We start from the raw sequence: 7593 nt of genomic DNA, 5'->3' as shown, positions 1-7593 counted from the left end.
TTGGACATTTGAGAAAAGGTACATAGAAGTGACGTAATGCAAAGGAGGAGCGTATCCTAGCAAGACTCACGTGGCGGCTCTGCCCACTTTGACGCCGCTACGTCATCGCAAACTTGACACCCGTCAACCGTTTCAGCGACGTCCGGAGCCAACCACCGACGAGCGGAAGTAGCTACGCATTCCCTGAGGCGTCCCTACGCGCGGGATACGGGGTAGGATTTACTACGACGCGGGGAGCAGTTCCTTCGTTTAGCGAAGGAACGGCAACCAATCCTGTGCGTCGCTGGCCGTCGCATCTGTTCTAGTACAGGTAAAAGTATTGAAAAACAATCAAAACCTTTCAGGCGTTGTTAAAACAAACCGCTTTTTTGTACCCTTTTGCAATACATTTAAGAATTAATTGGAGAGAAAGTTGTTCCAATATTATGCGGGATGTGCGCTACGCGCCTTCTTCAAACCAAAATGTCGAACCACGAGGAGCCGGGTGTGCCGGGGGCAGCGGAGGGGTCGGCGGAACCAACGGGGAGCGCGCGAGTGACAGCTGCTTTAGTAAGAAACAATTTTTTTTATCTTTCGAGAACTTGCTATTGCAGTGCTCAAAAAAGAATGTTTGGCGCAACATCTGTGATAATTCTTTCAAGGTGGTCCAGTGTTTATATGGTGGTATGCTAGTCAGAGAATATATTTTTTTTTCCTTTCAAAATTTAACTATTGTGCTCAAATAAGACCAGAGTGTTCAACAAGATATCTGTGATATATACTTAAGATTGCCCAATTGCTTACATGGTTCCAGTCGATGCTCAGTTTTACTTCCAAGAATGAAATATTACATTCCATGTTATCACACTTTTATTCATGAAGTCACAGGTTTTTCTTTAAGAAATAAAGCAATTTTCAAGACAAACTACATGTGCACTGTCTTGAGATAACACAATCACCTAACTTTGATGAAGTACCATAAAAGAGATAATAAAATGGAGCAGAAGGCAAGACGCTTTGAAGCATTCGTAAAATGAAACAATGTCCATGACAACAATATCCCTGGTTCAATCAGCAACTAAGAAAGCAATCTCTGCAAAAGCAAGCATTTCTTTCTAGAGGTAGTCTAAATTACTTCTGAGTTCTTTGCAGGGGCAATCCAGATAATTTGTTGGTCTGGCAACTAAACCTCCGAACCTTTTCTGTCACTGTCGACTGCGTCTCGTGCCTTCTGCTCATAAAAATAAAAAAAAGGCTGTATCGATTTCACCGCGATGCACTCGACATGTATCCGGAGGCAGCACGCTGGCTGTGCGACAAACTTCACAAGGTGTAGGAGCTGAAGAGAGTATGTAGCTTGTGGACGGCCATGACTGTGGAGCAGGAAGCGAAGTGTGCACTTTACGGCTTCCACGCGTAGGGCTTCACTGAGGGCAAGGATGTGACGGGGTCCTTGGTGGTCAGGACCTCAGTCGTGGTGGCGAGAGGTTCCCTGTCGCTGGCGGCGTCCGTGCTGGGCACCACCGCAGCGAGGGCGCTGAGGGGCTTCCCGACGGTGTCCCTGGTGGTCGGGACTACCGTCGTGGCGGCGGACCCCTTGCGTGTGGCGCTCCGTACGGGCACGTCTGCGGCGGGTTCCGAACCGGGCGACAAGGCGCTGCCTCAGAGCCTTCCCCCTGTCCGAGAGGCAGACCGGAAGGCCGACCGGAGGGCCGGCAGGAGCCAGCCTCTCGGGAGCCGACGCTGACCTCTCCGAGCTCGGCTCAGAACCGTCCGAGCTCGGCTCAGACTCCAACTCTGACTCTTCAGGGTCGGAGTCTGACTCCGGTTCTGGCTCGCTCGATGCAAGGCAGATGTTGCGGAGCACTGCACATGCCGAAATAATGGCGGTGGCTGTTGAAGGGTGGTAATACAGAGCCCGGTGCCTTTGCAGACACCGGAATCCGTTTTTCAACAGCCCGATGCAGCGCTCCACAACAGACCTGATCGAGGAATGCGCCTTATTAAACCGGCCGCAAGCGGTGGAGGTCGCGTGGTTCCCGGGGACAGGGGTGATGAGCCAAGGCTCCAAGGGGTAGCCGCTGTCACCTGCACATGTAGAGGATAGAACATATTACATTCTTTACTTTTTAAAATAAAAGGCAAGAAAACAGCTGTGTGCAACTATGTCAATTATAATCTAACTTAAGTGGGACTTAAAAGTGTGTTAATATTTCTGCACTACAGTATCAGTTTACATTATGATTAATTAGCACCAGCTTGCCTGCAAACTCCCTGTTATTTCATGTAACTATGTGTTTTCCTGGTGGGTTGTATGGGATGTGTGCACGATTCCTTAGGGGTGCTGTGTTGTATGCAAGTGCATTATTAGGCCCTTGCATCCGACAGATAAAAGCTCTGTTGCGTTTGGGAGTGTGGCCGTGACCTTAGGCACGGGCAGAGCAGAACACGTTGGCCTTGTCTTTGGCAAGCAAGGGGATAAGGCGCCAGCTCGACGAACCTCTTTTTTAATCCTCGGTGGAGTTGGAGATGGGGAAAAGAGAGGGGGTGGTTAGATTGGAAAGGAGTCAGGTCCTTTTGGGACACGGAGGGTCTAATAGGAGGAGCTATATAAGCAGACCGAAGAAGAAGGGTCAGGTTAAAGAATCCAGTGTGTGGGACAGAGACGACCCGAGGACAGATTTGGCGAGTCCCAAGTGGCCAAGGAGGAATTGATGCCATTCCGTACAAACTGACGACCGTCAAAGCGACCAGGCGAGCCCCCAGGTATCAGTGAATGAGCTCCAACTTCATGCAAAAACCAACCAGCAAGAGGGCACAGGCAGACAGTAAGAGTGAGTGGGCCGAACCGGACAGCGACTCGCACTGCGGTCGCATGCCTTGCATAGTCTATCACTGTCGTGAGATTGGTGTAGTGTGGCTTTCGTAGCCTGCAGAGTGTGAGAGTTATGTGGACATAAACAGGGATTAATGGCCAAACTTTGGGTGTTGTCTCACTTCAAGGAGTTCCAGCAACTGTGTCTGTGTGCCTCACAACAAGCACAGTATGTGTGGTACTGTGGCTTTCAAGCAGTGAGAGCCACCGTGTGCGTTAGGAATGAATTTAGTATGCTCACCAAGCAGGAACCGGCCGTCGCGTGGCACCTGCCCTTGCTCGAGTTGGTTTCGGAGCCAGGAAAATTGCCACACGAAGGAGTCGTGCACCGACCCGGGATACCGTGGGTCGATGCACATTATCCGGCAGTCGGCGTCACACACCTGAAAGTGAAAGAGATATTGACATGTAATTACCTGAATCCACAAGTAGTAGATTGTACTTATGGTTCACAAAGCAGTCGCAATTTCAGAACCTTTTAAGTTATTTTGTCTGACACATGCATGTCAACACACCTTCCTGGATGCAAGGTACAACTAACTACCTTGAAACAAAAATAATGTGTTTTTTTTTACGGAAGCTTGCACGTTTTAACAGACAAGTATTATTTTTGGGAGAAGAGTCTCACGGCTCACATGCTACGTAGAGCACGCGCTCGCGCAGTCGTGAGACCCCACAGCCCGCAGTCATAAAACGGCATACTTAAACCGTATCGGCAATACGTTTTTTTTTTTCTACAGATTTGGGGCGCGTTTTGACAACGTAACATGAGTGTACTTACCACCATCACGTTGAGGGCGTAGAAGTACTTGCGGCACGAGTACGCCGCCTTCGTGACGGTCGGGTCGTTCTTGGACGGGCCGACGATAGAGACCATGGTCCCGTCCACGCAACCGATAACGCCGGGTATCCTGCGGAGCAGCCTGAAGCCCTTCTCCGCGTCGAACCTCTCGCTCGGCGTCTCGGGGAAGTGGATCCAGCCACGCTGGACCCCGAGACGACGCACGATAGCGACGGACACGGCGCGGACCGCAACGCTGACTGTCTTTTGGTCCCGCGCTACGTGTTCGTCGCTCGCCACCATGCCTTGGAAGCTCCCCGTGCCGTAGAAGCGCAGTGCACCCAACACTTGAAGCTCCACAGTCATGACGTGGTACGCACTCTCCTCACCTCCGGTTCCTCGCGAAGTTCGTCGCACAACCACCGCACCACGATCTTGGGCAGGCGGTATTGCTTCCGAAAGATCTCCTCCGGGAGCTCGAATGCATCGCGGTGTTCCCGATACAGCCTTTCTGGCGAAAAAATAAAGCTCTATTAAAGAAAAAGTAGAGAAGTGACGAGACGGCGACACCTCGCCGCCGAAAACATGCTGCGAATGACACCTAGTTCCGAGCAAGTACCTTTTGAAACGTACTCGGTACAAAACGAAACGTCATTTTGTTGTCACGTCCGGTAGCCGACTCCGCTTAGTTTTGCCGACTCCGCCCACATTTTTCTAGGGAAATTACGTCACTTTTGTTTCCAACCAATCAGACGTGATGACGTCACTTCCGTGTACTAAAAAAAGGTACATGTACAATGTCGAACCTAGCTATCCTGGATGAGCATCTTACCGGCGTGCGGTATAGTGTACCAATACTGCGTGGTGCACGTTAAAGACCCGAGGCTAGCGGTTGTACCGCACTTATTAAATCTACAGCGAGCGACTCGTCGCAACTTTGAAATGGCTGACCAACAACACGCTGTATAAATATCCAGACAACCCCAATTATTTTAACCGGCGTGCGGTCGTCGTGTATCACTACTGCGTGGAGCACGTAAAAGACCCCCTGGCTAGCGGTTGTACTCCACTGGCTATATTGCTCATTTATTGGGCAAAAGATCGAACTATAGGGGACGCTTTATCGAGCTTGTTGTCCACACACCGCGCTGTTTACTAACACAGCAAAACAAAGAAATTGAACTTCGCCTAGCATGGTCTGGCCACGAGCGCTTCGCTTTGAACAGTGCTTTGGACGCACGAGGAGCGGCCTTCGAATCATCATCTTCGATTTCTCTGATCAACAACAAACAATAAAATTACGTTTGTTGTCCACACAGCTGCAGCATGCCGCTAGTGGCGTGACTGTTCGATCTCCTCCCCAATAGGGAGTATTCACTGGCGGCCATATTCGTGTGCGCTGCAGCTGAGCGCGTGCTGACGGCGAGCTTCCGCAATCCTTTTGGAGCGTGCATTTAGCACCATCAAGGTTGCCGGTCTTAGCAGGCTATTAATAGGGAGTTTTAGAATAGCGCACGCTAAAGCTTTGCGCACGAAAAGAACAGCGTCGTCGCCACTGCGCATGCTCCGAACGCAAACCAGGTTTTGCGCTTTGCTTGCGCAATTTTAGGGTGCGCTATTTCTCGGAAATAGCGTTCGTACGCAAAGAGCCTTTGTGCTTCTCCAAGGAGGATTCATGATGAGAAGTTGGCTAAAGCCAAGACGAGCGGAGTTAAGGAAAAATGGCGGCTTCCAGGATTATGTCGGCGGCTGCTGAGGCAGCGTCGTGAGTGCGACGTCGGCGGCATCTTCGCGACTGCGATTTTCAATACGAGACGAAATTGGACTCGGTTTGGCAACGATCTCCGGCAACTTGATGCTTGCGACGCGCGAACACTTCTCGGCGAAGGTAATATGTGCGAAGGTCAGTACACGAGACCTCTCTTGCCGAGGCGACGCAAGCGGGCACGACCGGTCAACCGCTCGCGTCGCATTCTCGTGTTTAAACAAATCTAAAATCGTACTCTGGACCAAAAAACTTGTTTCTCTCTAAGGTTACAGCATTTCGTGTGCGAAATAAAAATTGTGACTGTATCTTGGTGGCGTCGCAAGCGCGAGATGCTTGGGCTTTTGCGTCGCGGTGGAGATACGCTATTCTAAAACACTCTCGCGTCGCGGGCGCTAATGCAAGCGCTAAATTTAGCGCTAGCGTGCGCTAAAATTGCGTACGTTATTCTAAAACTCCCTAATGTGAGCTCGTTTTGAGCATGCGCTCTGGAAAGAAGAAGGACGGCGTTCGATTTCGAATCTTCACCGTTCCGTCTCTGCTAAGCCTCCTCGCCTTGTAAAGCGTTTTCTAATAACTTCTGGGCCCTGGTCCCATGTTTTCAGGGCCAGCTGGCTGAACAACCGCCGCCACCCTCCTCAGCCTGGGAGCGGGATTTTCCCGCTCCCTGAGGGACAGTGGACCCCTACGGACCTTCGCAAGCCGACCCTCCTGGCAAGATCCGGAACCCACAAAGAAGGAAGAGCATGACGAGTCCAGCCCACCCTTACCTGAACGACAGCAACCCCGAGGAGACACCTTCTAAGAAGGTAGGGCGCGTTTACACTGTACCGGACGAAGAACTGCAAGCTTACTCTGCATATAAGCGAGAACTCCCGAATCTTACGGAATACATGAAGAACAAGGAAGCTTTCCTTGAATTTCAACAAAACCAGGCCGCTATTGCCGAGTATGTGCAGAACCGAGCAGTTGCTGCTGAGTATGAGCAGAACAAGGCTGCCATTACTGAGTATATGCAGAACAGGGCCGCTTTCCATGAATACAAGCGCCAAAACTCGACGGGAAACTCGTCGGCAAGTTGCAGCGAAGTTCTCTCAGGCAGTTCCAGCACTGGAGCGAGTCAGCAACACATAGCGTCCATGGACGAAGACAGGGAGCAAGAAACAGGTGCGACTAGACCGTGGTATCAAATGCGCAGACGCGGCAAACGTCAGAGATACTACGAGATAAGCGACTCTACGCCATCAACACCAAACTACACGGTCGTCTTAAAACCCATCTGTAGGGAAGACGTCTTCAACATCGGCACCAAAAATACAAGAGACGCCATTTCTAGAACAAGTGTTGATGACAAAGAATGTTCCGTTCATGTCAACGAGAAATCGAATACGACTGCCATTACAACTAGGAATAAGCAGGCGGTTGATAAGCTCCTCACGATTGGAACCATTGAGCAGAAAGGAAAGGCGCTGGAAATGAAGCCATACGTCGCCACGTCGAGTGCCCAAACGAAGGGCGTCATCTACCTCAGGGGACACGATAACGACGAAACTCCGGAGTCACTGATGAAGGAGCTGGAGTGCAGAACTCACCAAATTTCGGCAGCCAGGATTATCGGCCGATCTGGAAGAACCGTGCTCATAACTTTCGAAAGTCAGACCCTTCCAAGATATGTACGCAATGCCTGTGAGTCTTTCAAGGTGTCGTCGTACAGGCCCAGACCCCTCGTCTGCTACAAGTGCCACACACTCGGCCATAAGGCCGACGTCTGCCCTCAGGACGCCGTCCGGTGCGGCGGCTGCGGCCACGAGCACGACCACGCCGTGGGATGCAAGCTCCAACCTAAATGCATTAACTGTGGTGGTGCTCATGTAGCAACGAGGAATGACTGCCCTCTACGCAAGATTCCCGTCAGAAGGCAACAGCAACCCGGTTCGCGACTACAGCCCTGGCGCGACGCTGAGAGAGAATTCCTGGACCGACAAGGCTCCAGGGGCCCTGGACCCCAATTTGAAACGTCGGCTGCTTTTCCTTCCCCACCGCTGACGTCGCAGTTTCAATTTCCTCCACTGAAACCAAAGCGCGAAAGCACCAACGCATGGAGCGTCCCTCTGAGGATATCGGAACCCACGGGGCCTTTTATCACCAGGGCAGAATTTAAGAAAGTTGAGGCCAGATTCACGACACTCGAAA

This window comes from Ixodes scapularis, unplaced genomic scaffold (assembly GCF_016920785.2).
Source record: "Ixodes scapularis isolate PalLabHiFi unplaced genomic scaffold, ASM1692078v2 PGA_scaffold13__105_contigs__length_92229423, whole genome shotgun sequence".
NCBI classification, from domain to species: domain Eukaryota; kingdom Metazoa; phylum Arthropoda; class Arachnida; order Ixodida; family Ixodidae; genus Ixodes; species Ixodes scapularis.
The sequence above is the reverse complement of the archived record's forward strand: the minus strand, read 5'-3'. Positions refer to the sequence as shown.